The sequence below is a fragment of the Porites lutea genome, chromosome 11 (genome assembly GCF_958299795.1).
Source record: "Porites lutea chromosome 11, jaPorLute2.1, whole genome shotgun sequence".
Taxonomy (NCBI): domain Eukaryota; kingdom Metazoa; phylum Cnidaria; class Anthozoa; order Scleractinia; family Poritidae; genus Porites; species Porites lutea.
Window position 1 is genome coordinate 22,475,124 of NC_133211.1, and position 19,735 is coordinate 22,494,858.

The window sequence follows — 19,735 nt, forward strand, 5'->3', positions numbered from 1 at the left end:
TTGGATTTTGAATCGCGCGCCCTTTTGAACATTCTTCGCTGTCGGTTCGCCTTCCATTTTGGTGGTTTGTTCATGCAGGACCATTTTTTTGTCAAGATAAGCGAGGAGAGTGTGATAGATTGCGGAGATAGACTGCAGGGAGAAATAATACTTCGAAAAACTATTTAAACGAAACGCCAAATCCCATGGAAGCGGTGATGAAGGAGTTCAGTGTTCACTCTTCGCGACTCGAATGCACCCTGAGTGTTTCAACCATCATTGAGAAGAAAGAACGCTTATTTTAAACTGTGGATCCTTGTTGTTTCGTAAGTACATTCTGAATCTTGTTTAAATATATAGAGGCATATTTAAGTCTATGTAATAGCTTTGGGAGCATTTCATCGATGTCGATCATAAAAATCGTTTCACATGTGAGCTTCATGCGACAGCGAGTTGCTTCGTACAGATCTGACCTTTGTCTGATTTCTTTTACAATAAAGACATAGTTGCTGCATGCACATTTTAATGGCGAAGATGGCAGCCGTAAAATATTTAATCTGGAATGAGGAAACGGAATCACGGAACGGAGTACGGAATCCAATAGCAATGACAGAAAAATATTATATAAAAATTCCTTGACACTGAAATGTACAAAACATTTCCACTCCAATTTCTGAGACTGTAGATGTTTATCACAAGGATAAACCTGTACAAAAATAATATTTAATGTTCATATTAATTTTTTGCAGACAACGTGCGTTTCCTTACCACCAATGGGAATTGTTCAAAATTGAAATAAATGTAGTGCTTGTTACGAGACTTGTAGTGTTAAAAGGAACCTTTTCTCTTTGTGTACATGCACAATAACAAGTTTAATACAGATGGTGCAGAAAGGTTCTAAAAGTCACAAGATTGTAGAGGGATATCATTTCCTTACACTTCAATTTGTCGTTAAGCTTCGAACACAAGGATAACAGCTTTATTTGATGACAAAGCAACCTTCATTGACACAAGTAAGACGCCCATCTTTGAGTGGGAAGTTGCAATTCTATTTATCCATCTTTGAGTGGACAAAGTAGTGCTTGTGTCAATGATATTTCAAATGTTGCAACAGTCACCAGGAGATAAACAAGAATATCATTCAGGAATATAAATTCCTTACACTTCAATTTGTTGTTGAGCTTCGAACACAAGGATAACAGCTTTATTCGATGACAAAGCAACCTTCATTGACACAAGTAAGACGCCCATCTTTGAGTGGGAAGTTGCAATTCTATTTATCCATCTTTGAGTGGACAAAGTAGTGCTTGTGTCAATGATATTTCAAATGTTGCAACGAGAAGATTTTTCAGAAATATAATTTCCTTACACTTCAATTTGTCGTTAAGCTTCGAACACAAGGATAACAGCTTTATTTGATGACAAAGCAACCTTCATTGACACAAGTAAGACGCCCATCTTTGAGTGGGAAGTTGCAATTCTATTTATCCATCTTTGAGTGGACAAAGTAGTGCTTGTGTCAATGATGTTTCAAATGTTGCAACAGTCACCAGGAGATAAACAAGAATATTATTCAGGAATATAATTTCCTTACACTTCAATTTGTTGTTAAGCTTCGAACACAAGGATAACAGCTTTATTCGATGACAAAGCAACCTTCATTGACACAAGTAAGACGCCCATCTTTGAGTGGGAAGTTGCAATTCTATTTATCCATCTTTGAGTGGACAAAGTAGTGCTTGTGTCAATGATGTTTCAAATGTTGCAACAGTCACCAGGAGATAAACAAGAATATTATTCAGGAATATAATTTCCTTACACTTCAATTTGTTGTTAAGCTTCGAACACAAGGATAACAGCTTTATTCGATGACAAAGCAACCTTCATTGACACAAGTAAGACGCCCATCTTTGAGTGGGAAGTTGCAATTCTATTTATCCATCTTTGAGTGGACAAAGTAGTGCTTGTGTCAATGATATTTCAAATGTTGCAACAAGAAGATTTTTCAGAAATATAATTTCCTTACACTTCAATTTGTCGTTAAGCTTCGAACACAAGGATAACAGCTTTATTCGGTGACAAAGCAACCTTCATTGACACAAGTAAGACGCCCATCTTTGAGTGGGAAGTTGCAATTCTATTTATCCATCTTTGAGTGGACAAAGTAGTGCTTGTGTCAATGATATTTCCAATGTTGCAACAGTCACCAGGAGATAGACAAGAATATCATTCAGGAATATAATTTCCTTACACTTCAATTTGTTGTTAAGCTTCGAACACAAGGATAACAGCTTTATTCGATGACAAAGCAACCTTCATTGACACAAGTAAGACGCCCATCTTTGAGTGGGAAGTTGCAATTCTATTTATCCATCTTTGAGTGGACAAAGTAGTGCTTGTGTCAATGATATTTCAAATGTTGCAACAGTCACCAGGAGATAAACAAGAATACTAGTCAGGAATATAATAATTATTTCTTTACACTTCAATTTGTTGTTAAGCTTTGAAAACAGGGATAAAAGCTTTATTCGATGACAAAGCAACCTTCACTGACTCAAGTAAGGTGCCCATCTTTAAGTGGGAAGTTGGAATTATTCTATTTATCCTTCTTTGAGTGGACAAAATGGTGTTTGTGTTAATGATACTTTCAATTTTTACAAATGCCACAAGGAGATCAACTTAATGATTACACAGTTTTTTTATATTGTTACACTTTAATTTTGTTTTGTGCCTCAAGCACTTGGATAACGGCTTTATTCGATGATAAAAGCAACCGTCATTTTTTAAATATTTTTCATTGTAATGCACTACCAGAAAACTGCCTGATTTTAAGCTCTCTAGTTTTTTTAGAACGAGGCTGTTACGATACATGTAATACATGTATTATTATTTTGATATAAATATTTGACATTTTTTTTTGTCTTTATTTCTTTGAGGTATACTGATGTGGAGAACAAAAACATTGAGGGTATTTTGGTTAATGAAGTGAGGGGGAATTTTGGGTAAAAGAAATGGCCCAAAACAGAGATAAAAGGTAAGTTGTACACTTTTCTAAGTTTCTTGAATTTCTTACAGTGAAACCCCGCCTTACAGCCACCTCGGTAATACAGTCACCTTGTTATTACAGCCACTTTTTTTGGCCGCCTGGCAAAAACCACCATACATTTTCTTGTAAACAAACCCTCATTAATACCGTCACCCCATTAATATGGCAAAACTTTTTTGGCCCATTGATGACCATGTTAACGGGGTTCCACTGAAGTTTCTTGGTGTTGCCGACAAGTGTAATCCCCTAATGACATAAATACAAAAGATGGAAAAGCCACTAAATAATACCCACACCAAAAACAGGAGCAAACCACAATACTTTTAGCAACACCAAGAAGCACTCTTAATTCCTTTTCTACAGACCTGCACATTTAACATGCTTTCCTTTTGCTAGGGGCCATTTTTCAGCACTGGAGTCAGAGAAGTACCCGTGCAGATGTGGTAAGGCAGTAAAATGGAAAACTTGAAGAACACAGAGTTCAGACAAGATTCCAATTTGAGAGCTAAAAAGGTAGGTAAAATACATGTACATTATTTTGTTAATGCTTGCAGTGCAAATATTTTTACTGTGTAGTTTAAGTCATCCACTTAGTGTTTTATTTAGCCTGTCCTGCAACAGAGCTGTGCTTTGGCAGTGCCTGGTGGCCCCTGTTGCATTACTGTTGCTCTTGGGTGACAAGGAAGTCTTAGTTTGTTGAAACACATTCATCCTGGGTACCTGGATCTTTCAGGTTAAGGGCACAAGGCTCTTTCATTTTTTTAAGAACACAACACATGTTTTGCACGTTTGTATCATGCATACATAATTAATGATTGTTATAGAATGCACTAGGGCCACATCCTACCCCCTTTGACATTTTTAATGTTAACAGTGTCCTTTCCATTTATATGCAAGGTTTGATTGTAGTGTAAATTGCTCAGAGTAAAGAGCAAGAACCAAATCTAAAGATTCAAAATAGTTAGGGTGACTATTTTACCAGACTAAACTGTTACTGAAGAACGTAAATGTTAATTAAATATTTATCATAGTAGTCATGCCACTGTGACTAAATAAGTTTTTTTGGTGTTCAGAAATTGACGAATCACACAGAGGTGTTGGACAAGGCACAACTTTCTCCAGATGACAAAGCCAAAATAAAGGCTTTATTAGACCTACACAATGCTATCCAATTTATGTCTTTGGAGGAGAGTGAAGACAATGAAGAGAGGGCCAATGATCCACAACCCAGGTACATCAGGCCACTATGCTCAGAGAGGTCAAAGCTAAGAAACATCAATGCTGTTCTTGACGCCTTTTGTGAGGCTTGCATGTCAAAGAGGCAAAGAAAGAACAGCCGGGAAAATAACCAGAGAGGTTGATAAATACTTGTCAGACAGACCAGTACCAACTAACTGCCCTTCATGGGCAGGATGCCAATAATATCAAAGTAACAAATTGCTACAGTGATCGCTACTATGGCAACTGGGAGTAATAAGTCCAAAAATGACGCCGTGTGCGTGATGTCCAGAAAAATAATGAGCTTTAGCCGAAGCACAAAATGTGATGGCTTGTACATGAGTATAAAATTCTACTTTTCCCCTATTTTTCACTGGTTTAAAACCTAGCATTTTTTTTCTCTTAATCAAGAAGGTATTTGACACTTCTAGTTCACTGGGCAATAATTCAGTCTTCCCTGCGTTTTACTAACAACGAAACCAAATGAGCGAAAAGCCCTGTAGTGACTTTTGGGTGCCACTTGCATAAAGTTGAAATTTGACGGGCAACAGTAACATACTCTCTTCAGGACTGTAACCACGACCACCACAGTAGAGGTCACTGTAGCAATTTGCTTAAAGTCCCTAATGTATTATTGTGCCTTTAGTCAGGATGATCCTGTGATGATCAACTCTAACTAAATTGCACAATCTTATTGGAAAGTAGCCTCCCACGCAGTCGTTTTTAGGTGAGCTCGTATTTCTTCCCTCCCCACAAACGCCTGCTCAACTGAAGACAACATTCCTTTCCCAAGCTTAGCCAATCACATTGTACTTTCCAAATTCTGGAAAGTTGACCTTGACCGCAAGGTAATCTGATAATTACTCGATCTGCATTAAACACTGGGAAAGCTTTCTGACCTGCAATAAATGTTAGATTCAGAGCGGCAAAAATAAGATTTAGTCAAAATTCAGAATACTCCGTGCACTGCATAACCTTAGTGAAGGAAAGAAAAGAAGTGTCAACACTTTATTGCACAATTGTTGATTGGTCACTTACCACGCAAATAAAACAATGAGAAAGGAATGTTGTTTTCCGTTGAGCAGGCGTTTGTGGGGAGGGAAGAAATACGAGCTCCCCTAAAAACGCCTGCGTGGGAGGGTAATTGGAAAGGTGATAAGAGTTTTATTCTAAAAGTCAATCTTTACTCGACTGTGTTCATTAAAATTGCTAAAATTACAGGACAGTCAATGGATTATCCTAAAACTATAAAACAGGGAGTGTAAGATAGATGCATTGTGAAAGTGAGTCGCTTGTTAAAAGTGTGCAGTTTGTCATTACTATTCAAACTCAGATGTAGGCAAATTCTCGTAGACTACTTTGTATGCCACAGCCAGGTCCAAGTTGTAGCCATGCACTTACAGCAGAGTGGCGACAATAAGTGAGATACATGTGTAGAGATGTTGGCTTATACATTTGTATATAAAGCCTATGGCTAGTTTTGTTTGCATCACTATCGTCGTTGTAGCACCAGCCTGATACTCCCCAATAATGGCCTCTCATCAGTTTGTGTAGGCTTTAACAATAATTTTTGGGGATGATCCACCAAGTACTGGTACTTGCTAATAAGAATTAAGACAGCAGTTTAGATTTCCTAATGGGATTTTATGCAGTCTTACATGTAACTAAGTAAGACTTTCATTTGTAATAATATTATTTTTCTTATTAAATTATGTAATAATTTTGCCGTGAACTACTTCTTTGAGTTATTTTGGAATGGAAATGCACGTTACTTATAATAATGTCAAACCTCTTTAATACGGACACTAAAGGGACAGAACCAAGTGTCCGCTTTATAGAGGTGTCTATATTACAGAGGTAGGGATTGCATGATTTTTGGCTTTTCTGGGACCAAACGAACTGTCCGTCGTATAGAAGTGTCCATAAGAAGAGGTTAGACTGTATAATTATTATGTTAATCTAATCATTTCAAGGAAAAAATTTTGAATTTTGTCAATTCTAAAAGGATTATTTAATAGGCCATTTCCGAGTTCCCAGGGCCTCTGTTTCAAAACGAGGTTAAGTGCTCAGCCTTTGATATGGAAATCATTTTTCATTCTCGTGCAAATAAAACTCATTTCACAAGAAAGGTTGCGCACCTCGCCTCATTTTGAAAGTGAGGGTTTTTGGAACTCGGAAGTGGCCCATTGAAATTGAAAAGTTACAGTTTTGGATATAGAAAATAGGAATACATTGTAAGGAGTCTCTTTTTATTGTGAAAATATTTAATATACATATGTACATATTATATGAAAATGGAAATAGAATTATTTTAATAAAAACTTTAATACCAAAAATGCACCTAAATATGACTCAGCTTGATTTGTGTGTATCAGCGAAAATGGGTCATTGTGGATGCATGAAACGGTCCAGGGTTGTCTCACAAACGTCCACGTTTTTATATACCGGATAAAATGAACATATGATTCGAAACTGGGTGGTTAAGGAAAGTTAACACATTTAGGAAATCCAGTGAATAATCCACCGAAAGCGGAATCTGTGGAAACATGAAGGCTGCAGAAAATAAACCGGTCAAACTGAGTTTCCGCATTCATTGTTCCGGAAACTCAACGGATAATTGAGTATCCTCTGAATTTACGAGCTGCGGAAACATGACGGCAGTTAGCGTTTCCGCAAGAGTAAACCTGACGGAAACGCGAGTATAAGGGATGCGTTTAAGCGTGTCCGCAGAAACTGAAACATGACGGATACACGTGTTCGCCGTTACAATTCCGTCCGCGGATATTCAGGTTTCCGTTAGATAACCGTTACAAAAACGGAAACGGAAACACCTTTTTTCAACCTGTGTTCGATTCTAGTTAATAGAAATTCATTACATCGACTAAAGATGACTTGTAAATAGACACAGGCGTGCAACACGAAAGTTATCGTTGTGCCAGCGACCTCAACCCCAATTGTTCTTTCTAAATTCTAAAGCTTAACAAATAACTACACAACAAAATATATGAGCAACGCAGAAGTCTGTTGGTTTAACGGAGCTTTTCTCAATTTGGCAATACACAAACCAATTCGCTATAATGACCCCAGCCTTTTGAGGCGGGTTAAAAGTTTGTTAAAATGATTGATCAACTATGTCACCCGAAAATAGTTGATACCAAAAAGGACACCAAAAACCAACCAGCTAAACTAAACGAAAAGGCATCGTCAGAGTAGAGCGCTACCTTAGATTGGCACTAAGCCGTGGTTCCCTTAAACTTCAAGTCTGTTTACCTTCCCCTTTTTCAACCCACATCAACTCCCCATCCGTCTAATGAGAAGGTGGAGTAGGAGCTATAACTCTACATACCCCTTTTATTAACTGAATTTCCTGTAAGTCACAATTCTTATTTTCTACCACCAGTTCGGTACTACGGATTTCAATCTGTCTCGTTTTAATACGATTAAATGTGGAAAGCATTCATAAAGATACTATGGCCCTTAATTTTCTCTGGTCGAAACTTACAAGGGAATTACGTGAAGAGGATAGAGCGGTTTTCATTTGAGTGTCGAAAAGTAATTGGTTTTGCACTTTCTACTCGATGCGATTGGCTTAAAAGATTCGCGCCACCTTTTCATCCAATCAGAAGTAAAACCAAAGCCAATTGTGACGCGCTCGCATGCATTTTCCCGCGCTTTGCGTCAGCCACATGTAATTACTTCGAGTTTTGATTGGTTCAATGTATTGTCTGTGTCCTATGTGATTGGCCAGAGTAATTACTTTGGTTTTGGTTTTACGACACTCAAACGAAAACCACTCTAGTCTGCGCAGATTTTTAGTCTCCTTATTTTAGTCTTAAAAGACTACAATTAGGAGAACAGACCTGACTGCCTTAATCGAGGCGATGGCTGTAGAAATTGCATGCTTTGTGATAATTAACTTTGAGACCCTATGTTACAAGGCAAAATTTTTACCCTGTTATCATATACATACATCATGATCTTGTGACGTGTAAATAGGTTTAGATTTTTAACCTCCCTAGTCTTCACTATTTGCATTTCTATCTTAACATTATTTTAACACTATTTTAATATTTGATTTGTATTTTTGTAAAGCCTCTTGAGCCAGGCAAAGCGATATTTCTATTATTAATTATTTTTCTTTGTTCCCGATTTCTTACTTTTGACATTAGATATGTAAATTCATTGAAGGTAGATCCCTTCTACCTATTTTCTCTAAAGTTAGAGAAAGCGCGTAGCATCTAATTCTGGAACAGCGAGAGTAATGAAAGACAGCGTATGAGCCATGCTAGAGAGGCTAAGATTTATTCCTTGTATGAAACTATTGAAGGAAGAGGCCTGGTGTCAAAAGCTACTGCTTGCAGTTTGGACGCACCTTTGACGATCTTCGACATTAAACATGTAATTTGATGACTTGTGTAGGACGGTTATATTTGTGAGCCTTTCCTAGAAGAGTATGGATGAAAGGCCTTAGTAATCCGTTTCCAAGATTAAGGCCTCTCAAATCTCTTGCAAATATCAAATCTTGGCATTTGATATGAAACAGAAGCGCTGGCTTCTTGCATGTTTTACAACGCAACAAAATGTCTTTTGCTTATTCTCTATTCTTAGGATCTATCGCCTTTGTAAGGGTTGTCGCAACGACGGATGGCCACCACAAACGCCGGGGTAAACTAGAAGGATATCTACAGCTGAAGATCGTTCTGAGTGATGACTCTGAGCACCTAGCAAAGCTGAAAAGAAAGGACGTGAAAGATCAGCAATACGAGGAAGATGTTTAACACCGAAAGTGATTTTGACCCACAACTCGACTGTACTCGTAGAGACATAAGGAAAGTTTATCTCATGGCTGAAGGAAATAATAAATCGATGGTACGTTGCATCGATCAACACCTACACCAAGGAATCGGGAAGTGCCGTATACACTCAGCTTACCGCCTATCCAGGCTTCAGTATGTGGGTGGATGGCAATGAGGAAGGTGAATACCCTTACAATGCCACAGAGCACCTCCTCACCAACGCTATCGCCGGATCCTGTATCACGTACATACGAGTAGATACAATGACTGGAGACATCAGACGAGCTCATTCCTCGGAAACCTACTTTTTAGGTATCCGATTACACGACCAATACCTTCAAGCAGAACTTGAAGGACCTACTCAATCAAAAAAAACCTATACACGAGAGCTGAACTTCCGAAGCTGGTTTAGGACCACAGAGTGCGTCTCGATATCCGACATTAAGGAAGTTTACCTACAAGCTCATCCTCGAGGAAACAAAAGGTGGTACATAGAATCATTTAGCACTTCTTTTAAGACTGGTGAAGTGGGGTACATGGACCTGACAAGTGATCCACACCTTAACAAGCCGTTTGGTGCTAAGAAGAGGAAGTCATTAATCTAACATGGGCACTTGAAGAAATCGTCAATTGTGAATACGGTAATCCAACTTGTGAACGCATGAGATATGCAGCCGTCTGTACATTTAACCTTGAAATTGACGAAATTCGAACCTTCACCAGCTATCAGAAGTTTTCGGTGGATGAACCTACAGGAATAGCTATGCGCGATCCCAAGGAGTGATCTATTATTTCGATGATTTTGGAACACCTCAGCCACTACAAACCAATCAAAATTGTTCAACATTGGCCAGCTCCAAATGCACTAACCCCCAGTTCGTAGATGGTAAAACGTACCGTTTGGCAATAGCCGTCAATGGACAAATTCCTGGACCTATGTTGATTGTCCACGAAGAACAAGAGGCTGTGATTCATGTTCATAACAACCTTACCACTGAAGGAATTTCAATTCATTGGCATGGGATGCACCAGAGGGGATCCCTTTGGATGGATGGTGTGGGACAACTGACTCAATGTCAGATAGGACCCTCGTCGAGCTTTTCATACGAGTACACTGCAAGGCCAGCTGGGACATTTTGGTACCACTCTCACAGTGGTGCTCAAAGAACAGATGGCTTCTATGGCGCTCTCATAGTCAAAGAAAGCCTCGAGAGAATAACTGGAATCCGATGGGAACTTCCTGAGCAATACCGTGAATTTATAGATCTTCCAGGTCAGCACACCTTAACTCTTCTGGACTGGCAGCATGAGGCATCCTTGGATCTATTCACCCAGGCCCAGGCAGACTTAGGCTTCTATCCAGACACGCCGCTTGGCGAGGTACCAGCACCAAATGATCCACAGTATCAAGGCACTCGCAGTTTTGACAATGGAAGGGCTGGGCCTGTCCCGTACTTTTCTGGAATCGTAAATGGCAAAGGCAGGCATGTTGATGTTCCATACCACAAAACAAGACTGAGTATATTCACTGTTGAGTTCGGAGAGATTTATCGCTTTCGGCTAATTGGGGCTCAATCACTTTATTCTTACAGCTTCTCCATTGATGGCCATAAGCTAACCGTGGTGGGCACTGATGATTATTGGATTAATCCCGAGGAAGAGGTTGATTACATCATGATCCATCCCGGAGAAAGATATGACTTTCTGCTCGAAGCAGATGCGACAAGTAACGACTACTGGATGCACGCAGAGACTATGGAAATTAATCAAACTACCGGGCCACCCTATGAGTCACTGGGACATGTGGCAGAAGCTATTTTGCATTACAAAATGTTTGGGGACTCGGATAATCCAGATGATAATGTACCGTCGACAACATATCAAGACATAAAAGACAGTTCTCCGGTCAGAGAAGGCACTCAACAGGAGACATGCAACGCAGTGAACTGCCCTTTTGAGAACTTTCACGAATCCTACAACATAAACTGTATTAATGTACACAACTTCAGTTTACTGAAGCCAACTCCGCTTGAGGAGCTTCCAAATGCAAACTCTAAAACCGGATTTGAAGGCGTAAAGTGTAGACATTTTCTCAACTTTCATTTCGACGGGGAAAAACAGACCATGTCAGTGAATGGACGCAATTTCATTCTTCCCTCCTTCCCACCCCAAACCCAATATGAAGGCTTTCAAGAAAGGGACAACATCTGTAGCCTTAGAGCTGATTGCAATCCATCAACACCCGACTGCTCCTGTGTCCACGTGATAGACATTCCATACAACGAAACTATTCAAATGGTGTTTTCATCAATTGGTCCTACCCCCAGTGCTCATCCAATTCATCTCCATAGCCATACATTTCATGTTGTTCACGTTGGATATCCAACATATAACCCCATAACTGGTTATATCATAAACTCCAACGGCGACATAGCCTGCGATGATGTCGACTGCACTGAAGAGGACTGTGACCCGGTAAGATGTACAATGCCAAGATGGAATGAACCAAGTGAAATGAATTTTACCATCGACACCTATACGATCAGAAAAGACACAGTTATGGTCCCTGCTGGGGGATACGTTGTTATAAATTTCCTATCTGATAACCCCGGCGAGTGGTTTCTTCACTGCCACAAAGAACTGCACCAGCTCGAGGGAATGGCGGTGATTGTCAATGAGGCTTTAGAAGAGCAAAACGTACTCACTCAAGTGAAGAAGCTAAGGTGTGGGGACTTTGAAATACATTAGAATCAAACCGTGTAGTAAGTTTCAATCACAAAGCTAACACTGGACGAAAAAATGGATTTACTAGGGTAGCCAAATTACAGCAAATGTGTAGCAAATACCACATTTGCACAATTTTGCGCAAGAGCAAAGACTGATATTGCACTAGATTTGCTATCCGTAGCAATGACGGTAAATGCCACATTTGCACAACATTTACATCTTGGTGCAAAGATAATGGGCAGCCATGGATTTGAGGGTCATTTGCAGATGGTTCAAATATGTAGGCAAATATGTTTCTTTGAACTATATTTGCACATTACGCAAATGATAGCGCAAATCTGCTGTTTTGCACAGCTTTTGCTTTAGATGTAAAAGCATGTAAACCTGTTATTTTCAGAACTTTTACGCGGCTTTGCAAATGTGAGCGAAGTATCTAATTTGAACAATGTTTGCTTGGGTTATCATGGGTGATCAAATTTTCATAATTAAACCAGATTGCTTTGCATAGCAAATGTAACCAAACTCTTTGTATTAAACATGTTTGCTCACGAAGCAAATGTTAGCAAACCTAAACTTTGAACAAATTTTCTAGGGTGTGCAAATTTGATCAAACACAGAATTTTGCTTGTAGCGGCAAATGTGGTCAAAAGTCAAGTTTTGAACAAAGTTGCTTAAGCAGCAAATCTGATCAAACTGTTACTATTGTACAATTTTTCGCTCAGGTAGCAAATGTAATCAAATTCTGACTTTAATTTGGTTGGCAAATGTCATCAAACCCATAAAATTGAGCATGTTTTCTCAAGTAGCAAATGCAACTTCGAAGGTTTAAACAAGTTTGCTTGGGTTGTAGCAAATGCGATGAAATTTTTAAATTATTTTTAATAATAACATGGCTCACTTCAGGTTCCTAACAAGTGGCCATAATTAATCTTGAAGTTTATAGCTTCAAACTTTAAAGTTACTGAAAGAAATTCTAGCAGTGACCTCCCATTAATGTTCAAATGATTTATTCCATAAACCAAAGTGGCTTACACATTATAACAGACTTTACAAACTACAGTATACAGCTGTACATACAGCTCTTCATATTAATTACCAATTTTACAGTTCGTTGATGTTTACTTGTCTCCACTCTATGCTCTATCAGATCATTACTAACTATTAATATTATAAGGAAATTGTTCTTCATCTAAATGTGTAAGATATTCTACATACAGCTGTAGGTGTTTCAGAGTTGCCTCAAACCTATTTCAGTTGTTAAGGTTTTTGCAACTTAGAAACAGGTTAAAAATCCTTTTACCCTTAGCTTGGACCAATATTTACTTATGACAAGACTATTTCTTACTTAAACTTTTGCATCTAAGGACAAAATCCTGTTCCAACTCAATGTAACTCTCAAGACACCCATTTTAATAAATAATTAGTATTTTTGTATTTATTGCTATTTACAGATTAAACAAAATTTGATTCTGGTGGCATTTTTTCTTTAGGCTCTATGAGAATGAAAGGCCTAATTCTTGCTACCAGTTTCCAATTTTTGCTGGTATAACAACTGGGTTATAGCATTTAGCAAACTAAGAAATAGTTTAGGTACATTGTAGCTATTCAAATTCAGATCAGACTTCTTTAACTTCATTTTTGTTGCTAATGGTTCCTGTATACTATTGGATATGCTCTTAGAGGAAGTACCAGCCGGAGCTTCTAGTACTTGCCCTGTTCTAAGAAAATTGAGGGTCATTAAAGTAATGACCAGCTGTAAGTATTCCACAGCATGTCAACATTACCATTGTCACTGTAGTTGGTCCCAATGAAAGAAGCTAATAATTATTTTAAATTCAGTATACACGTACTAGTAGTACAAAAGGTTGATCTGGCTAGCCTGCAAAATAACTACACGGCTGTCTCTCATTACTCTTTTTCTTGAGTCATGTTGCAATCCTTTGCAAAATTCCATACTAAATCATGACAAAAAGCAGGATGTGCCTAAATTTGTGTTGTTTTTTGTTCAAGCAGGTCAGTTGCAATTGCTGTAATCGGTACACATGTACTGTGAAGTGGTGCCAGCAGAACTCAAATGCCTGCAGTTAAGCAAATAGATTTAAAAGAAACATTTGTACATTAATTGGCCTTTTTAAACTGCTGACTGGTACATTACTTGCAAACAATAGCCAAAGGATTCTAATGAAAAATTTATCACATCAACCAATTTGATCTACCTGCCACCAGAATTCTCAGGACAAATCAACACCATCAGGATTTGTATTGTTTACACAGATTTATCTTTTTCTAAAAAACAGTGTCATAAACAGAGAGTGATTAAAGGATTACTGTATTTGCAGAGCTACATGTACATGTACCTGTAAGTATGACCAGTCATAAATAATCTGGAATTTTTTTAAGAGCATTGGATTAACTTATATTTCCTTATCACAAAGCAAATTCAGGAGCATTATCTGGTGCCTCCTGCTCTGAGGAGAAGCCATTCCTCCTTTCTATTGTCATTGAGTAATGACCGGATTACATGTGACTGTTTCAATTTTACTTTACTGTTCAGCTTGGCAAAGAGGTTTTTACAGGCTAAGTTGTTGACTCCTCCATGCTAGAGGCCTCCTGCAAAGCACTTTTCTCGGATTTGTCATCTCCTTGGTTGTATTGCCTTGCTCTGAAGACATGTACTCCACATTTATACAAGCTTTGAACTTACAACAATCCTTCTTCGAAATAGAGGTTGACTGGAAAAGGGTTGTCTCTTTAGCTTTTTCTGCAACAAACAGAAATTATACATAATTGAGACCATTAATATTGAAACTAAAGCTGTAGATGGTTGTCATGAAAAATACTATTGTCCTTTTCTGTCTAAATATTCTAGCCTTTTATAGCATAAAGGTTGCTATTAGATATTACATGTATTATTACTGGCTGCAGTCACAGTAGGTGACTAAACTTACTTATTTCCTGAGTTAACTGATATCAAAATTAACTAGTTTAAACAAATTGCTGGCTCGCAACTTTCATGTCTCAAATCTAACCCCAACCGGTCATCATAATCCTGATTACACTGTACCTGTTAAAACTAAGACCTTCTTTGAGCAAAAAACAAAATGAAAAAATGAATGCGAGAAACCCTTTTGTAACAAGACAATTGACTCCAGGTAAATCATTGTATTAATTTTATAGTGAGTGTCCCACTACATCACTACCATAACAACATTGTTGACATATTACTTAAAACTTCATGGACCTGCTTCTTCTGCAATATTGCCATCACTTACAGTGTATCTTGGGAACAAAAGTTTAATTATACTATAATTGCCTCATATGAGGGAATCCAAGGTAGTTTTAGATTCTGGATTCCACGCTGCGGATTCCGGAACCTTTTTCAGTGGATTACTTGGTTTCTGGATTCCAATTGTTTGACCTGTATTTCAGGTTTCAAAGCTCAGAATTTAGGATTCCACAACAAAAATTGCCCAAATTCTGGATTCCATAAGCAAAAATTTCCCGGATTCCAGAATCCCTAATCGGATGAATTTCAGGCCATTACATAGGGTGATCATAAAAAAAAAAATCAGTGAAAGCAGGGTACCATGATCTAAATTCTAGCTACTCTATGTTTTCAGCACCATGGCAGTCATTGCCTTTACTCCCCTTTTAAATTTTGGAAAAGCCTTTGGAGAAAGTAGGCACTAGAGGATAAGGTTATTTTTGGCCTTAGCGGGGAATTAACACTTGCTTCAATTCTTATTAAATTTCCAAGACCATTTATCTGAAGAGAACAACCAAATAAAAGATTACAGTATTTTTTAAAACAACAGGACAAATAAAGTTTCAGGAGTAGGCCAGGGGTGAGTCCTTGTTGATTACTGAGTATTGGGAATGCAAATGTAGGTATTCTCAAATAGCATCATTAATGGCTTAACGGTAACAATGAACTTTCTTATACTTACTGAGCATTTCTTTTACTCCCGATTAGTTGCTCCCTCAGCATTTGTTTGTCCTTGCATTTCTCCTGCCTCTTCTTAGTTTTACAATGTCTGCTAACAGCATCTATGTACTAAGTACTAACGGCTGCTTTTCTTGGATCCACTCGTTACTACTTGATCGTCGCCGATGGAGCTATCTAGATGTCTTTCATGGTGTGCATAAGTGCAATTTCCTTTTCGTCGAACGGTCTATAAGTATGCAGTTCCCTCGAGGTCGAGCGATTATTTTATAAGTTCTTCGAGGACACATTCGTGCGATAAATTCGAACAAATAAGACTGGCCGATTCCTCCATACTCGACAGTCAACCCCACAGAGAAGGAAAATTCGAAAACTCTTGATAAATATGGCGTTAAACGTATGAAGTAAAAGCTGATGGCAAATCGATGGCAATGGAACGTGGTAACGGTCGACGAAATTTGGATTTCAATTGTTGTGCCTCGTTCTCGAACGCTTATGCAGACTGACGCTGACCAGCACCATTGAGGCGCAAGTGCTTGGGAAATCGGGCGCGCGGTCTTTTGGCGATTTGGCAGGAGGAAGAGATTGCCTATGTTGCTGGATTTTTTCTCAAGGATATTCGAAATTTAAAAGGTAAAGTCGATGTATTTTGCTTTGTATATCGTGCTTCTACTGCCACATCTATGTTATAACCGGGAATAAACTACATTTGCATCCATACATGAATGTGCACGCGTGTCGCGTGCGTATGATAGTGATCCAGCTGAAAAAAGCCTTGTTGAAAAATTTAAGTGGTGTTAAGTCAGCAAAATATGTAGTTATGCAATGTTAAAATGCTAATTTATTGGTATTTGGCAGAAGTAGCTCAATATTAATTGCTTGAGTAATTTATACTTCCTCTGGCGCTATATTGACATATTGAGCGTAATACCCGAACATGTACCATTGATTTTGACAGGGGTAGGGTGGAGCCTTTATTTTATATGCGTTACTGTCATTTTTTTCTGTTTTGTTTTGTCATGTTTTCATATACAAGGTTGTTTTGTTTATAATAATTTATAATGATACAGCTGTACAATGTAAGCTGAGTCCAAAGGTCAAAAATGCTAAAATGTGCCACATGTGTATTTATAATGTCCTTAAAGATAATGGCAACACAAATAACACAATTCATTTAATTTCACAATATTTTCAATAAAGGTAGAATTACCAGTTATTTTTAGTGGGTTTAGTGACTTTTTTGTACGTTTGTTTCAGATTTTTCCTGGAGTGGTACAGGAGTTATTTCCAATGTTCTTGAAATTGAGTTGCATCACCTGAACTCTCCAAAAGATAAAGAGGTCAATGAAATACAGGTTCAACATGGAGAAGCTGTTTGTGGTCTGTGCATGAAGAAATGCTACAGGGGTATTCCAGTCGGTGTCAATTTATTTACAGTAATCATTTTTCCTCTTCACAAGATAACAGAAGTGAAGCTTATATACTGAATGCTCCCATCCATCAATACCCCATCTGTTTGGGGTAAATGTCACAAAAAAGAAACCTCACGTGTACTTTCTTGTGTTATATTTTTAGCATCTTTACAATATTATTTTTCTTGTACTTTGTGCCATGCCCTGCTAAGTAAATCCATGTCCCTTTCACAGTGTTCTGCGGGGAACATAATGTACTGAAATTGTGTGAAGCTATAGAACATTTGCACTCGTAGAGGTTTCCCCACAGAGAAGAGAGTGACAGCATTATTCTTACAGAGGTAAACAATATGTACCACCCAATGCTCATTGATTTTCGAAAGGCTATCTTGCTATCGGATGCCCCTTCAAAACAGCAGTCCATCACTGCTCACTAGCACTGACATATAGATTCAGAAATATGCCTCAGATATTATGTTTTCACTTGGCATTAATAAGTCATGGCAAAAGTTAGTGGCAGAGTGAAAGTAGAAAGACATTTTGTGGAAGGGCAAAGAAAATGCTTTCAGACAGATCCAAAGTTGAGATTTACTGTTTCATGTCTTCTGTCACTGCTCAAAACAAATTTTTAGCTGGAACCTTTTTTCTGTCAAGCAATTATAGAATATCATATTCCTATTTAAAAAGGAAAATCAGAAAGTTATCTTACTGTGTGAATTCCTTTACTAAATAAATCTATGAAAATTCGACTCATTTAGTGAAAAGGGTATAAAAATATTGAAGGTGTAAACCCCGTTGGTCTAAGAAGTTTAGGTTTACGTGAAGAAATGCACCATGTTAATGTTGTTGAGTGAAGGCTGATATAAATCTCGCCAGTCTGTTTGAGCAGTTTAAAAAGACAAATCATATTGAACACAAAATCAGGGTTGTAAAGAGCAGCAAAGAAATTATTCGTTCATGTCTGTGCTGAGTTTCTATTCACAAATTATATGAAATACAAAGCAATTTCACCATTTGTTGTAGTATTGGCTGTTGGGCTTTCAAAATGTGGTTATTTTTAGGAGGCTCACCATCAAGATAGCGGTAAGAACAAAATTGTCAGTTTTGATGTGAAGTTCCTTGAATAAATGGCCATGAGGAAATTGTGTACAAGTGAATAATCTCAACCCTGACTTTGATATGCACAGCACTTTTTTTTTTGGACCAAATTTAAGGTACTGTGGGTGGCCTTGTTATTGTTAGCTTTTTAATAATAATATTATGATGTAGAAAAAATACAGTAAATTAATGATCTGACTACTGGACCTTTGTTCAGTAGATTTGTTGTGGTGTATTTACTTTATGTAAAGGGGAGGTAGTGTGGGCCCTCTGTAACTGTATACAACAGTTACTGTGCCATTTTGAATTTTTAGTTTTAGTAATTGGAGATCCCTGCCCATTGTGCGACCCTAGGCTTTACTATTATCAAATGACAGAAGAGGAATGCAACACATGCCCAGGTTATGTACCATTGACTCACTTCGAAGTGGTTATGTGATTTAGAATTGGACCGAAAAAAAGACCGGGGCCCAGTTGTTCCAAAGACCGATTAGCACTAACCCAGGGTTAGATTTTAACCCCGCGTTTCTTTTTTCTTTTAATCAAAAGCATTTTGTCAGATAATTTTCTCTTTTCTTTTTTAAGTATCAAATCACCAAATTGTATGCAAAAGGAATTATTCAAATGAATTTGTTTTTAAAACTTTCATATCTGAATTCATTTTTCGTACTAACCTTGGCTAATCTTAACCCAGCTTTGAACAACCCAGCCTGGAAGGGTAAATGCTGCATGTTAATTTGTTTCACCGCCTTAGTTTTTTCTTTATAGCTTTAAACTTTTCATGATCCAAGGCCAACTTAGAGCTCTTGTAACCCAGTAGTGGTCTGTTCATTTTTTATGGGGGGGGGGGGGGGAAGGCTTTGTTGGGTGGGATTTGACCGATAGCTCCTGTATATGAAGACCCTCTCTTCATCAGAATTTTTTTTGGGAAGCCACAACCCGGCTCCTTGTATCCCAAGATCAAATCACCAGGATTCAGGTGAATTATAGTCAGCAAAAATGCTATGACTTTTTTGGATTGAATGGGTAGTACTTAATGAACAGTAAAATTCAAAATCAACATTAAAATCAGTGAAACTCAAACTCAGGGTTGCAAACAACAGAGTAAGAAAAATTAGCCTTTCATAAATTTGTTGGCTGAGTTAATTTTCAAATAAAATTGTGAGCAGTTTCACCATACTTTGTTGTAGTATTGGCTGTTGGGTTTTCAAAATGTGGTCATTTTTAGGAAGCCTACCATCGAGATGCGGTCATCTCTAGGTGGGCAGTCAAAACTACAACAAATACCGGTTAAAGTTAAATTGTTGGTTTTAATTTGAATTAAGTTTGTTGGTTAAATGACCATGAGGAAATTATATACAAGTGAATAATCACAACCCTGAGTTTGAAATCCACAAAACTTTTTATTTTGGACCAAATTTGATTTTTTAGTATGATGTACAAAAAATACAGTAAATGATCTGACTACTGGACCTTTGTCCAGTAGATTTGTTGTTGTGTATTTACTTGTATAATA

At 37.9% G+C, this 19,735-nt stretch overlaps 2 long non-coding RNA genes and 1 pseudogene across 3 annotated transcripts; all 3 read left to right on the plus strand.

Annotated features, from left to right (window-relative positions):
- The first annotated feature begins 167 nt into the window (after window positions 1–167).
- LOC140952686 (uncharacterized) lies at window positions 168–6,589 on the plus strand. Of its 2 annotated transcripts, XR_012167379.1 has the most exons (4): window positions 168–305; window positions 2,916–3,013; window positions 3,422–3,538; window positions 4,099–6,589. It is a non-coding gene; the product is annotated as an uncharacterized lncRNA (long non-coding RNA). The 2 variants fall into 2 exon arrangements; XR_012167378.1 differs by lacking the exon at window positions 168–305 and having other exon boundaries at window positions 448–3,013.
- A 2,234-nt stretch (window positions 6,590–8,823) lies between these two features.
- On the plus strand, window positions 8,824–11,787 carry LOC140952307 (uncharacterized; annotated as a pseudogene).
- A 4,479-nt stretch (window positions 11,788–16,266) lies between these two features.
- Window positions 16,267–17,602, plus strand: LOC140952507 (uncharacterized). Its single transcript, XR_012167359.1, has 2 exons — window positions 16,267–16,342; window positions 16,967–17,602. It is a non-coding gene; the product is annotated as an uncharacterized lncRNA (long non-coding RNA).
- Window positions 17,603–19,735: the final 2,133 nt, after the last annotated feature.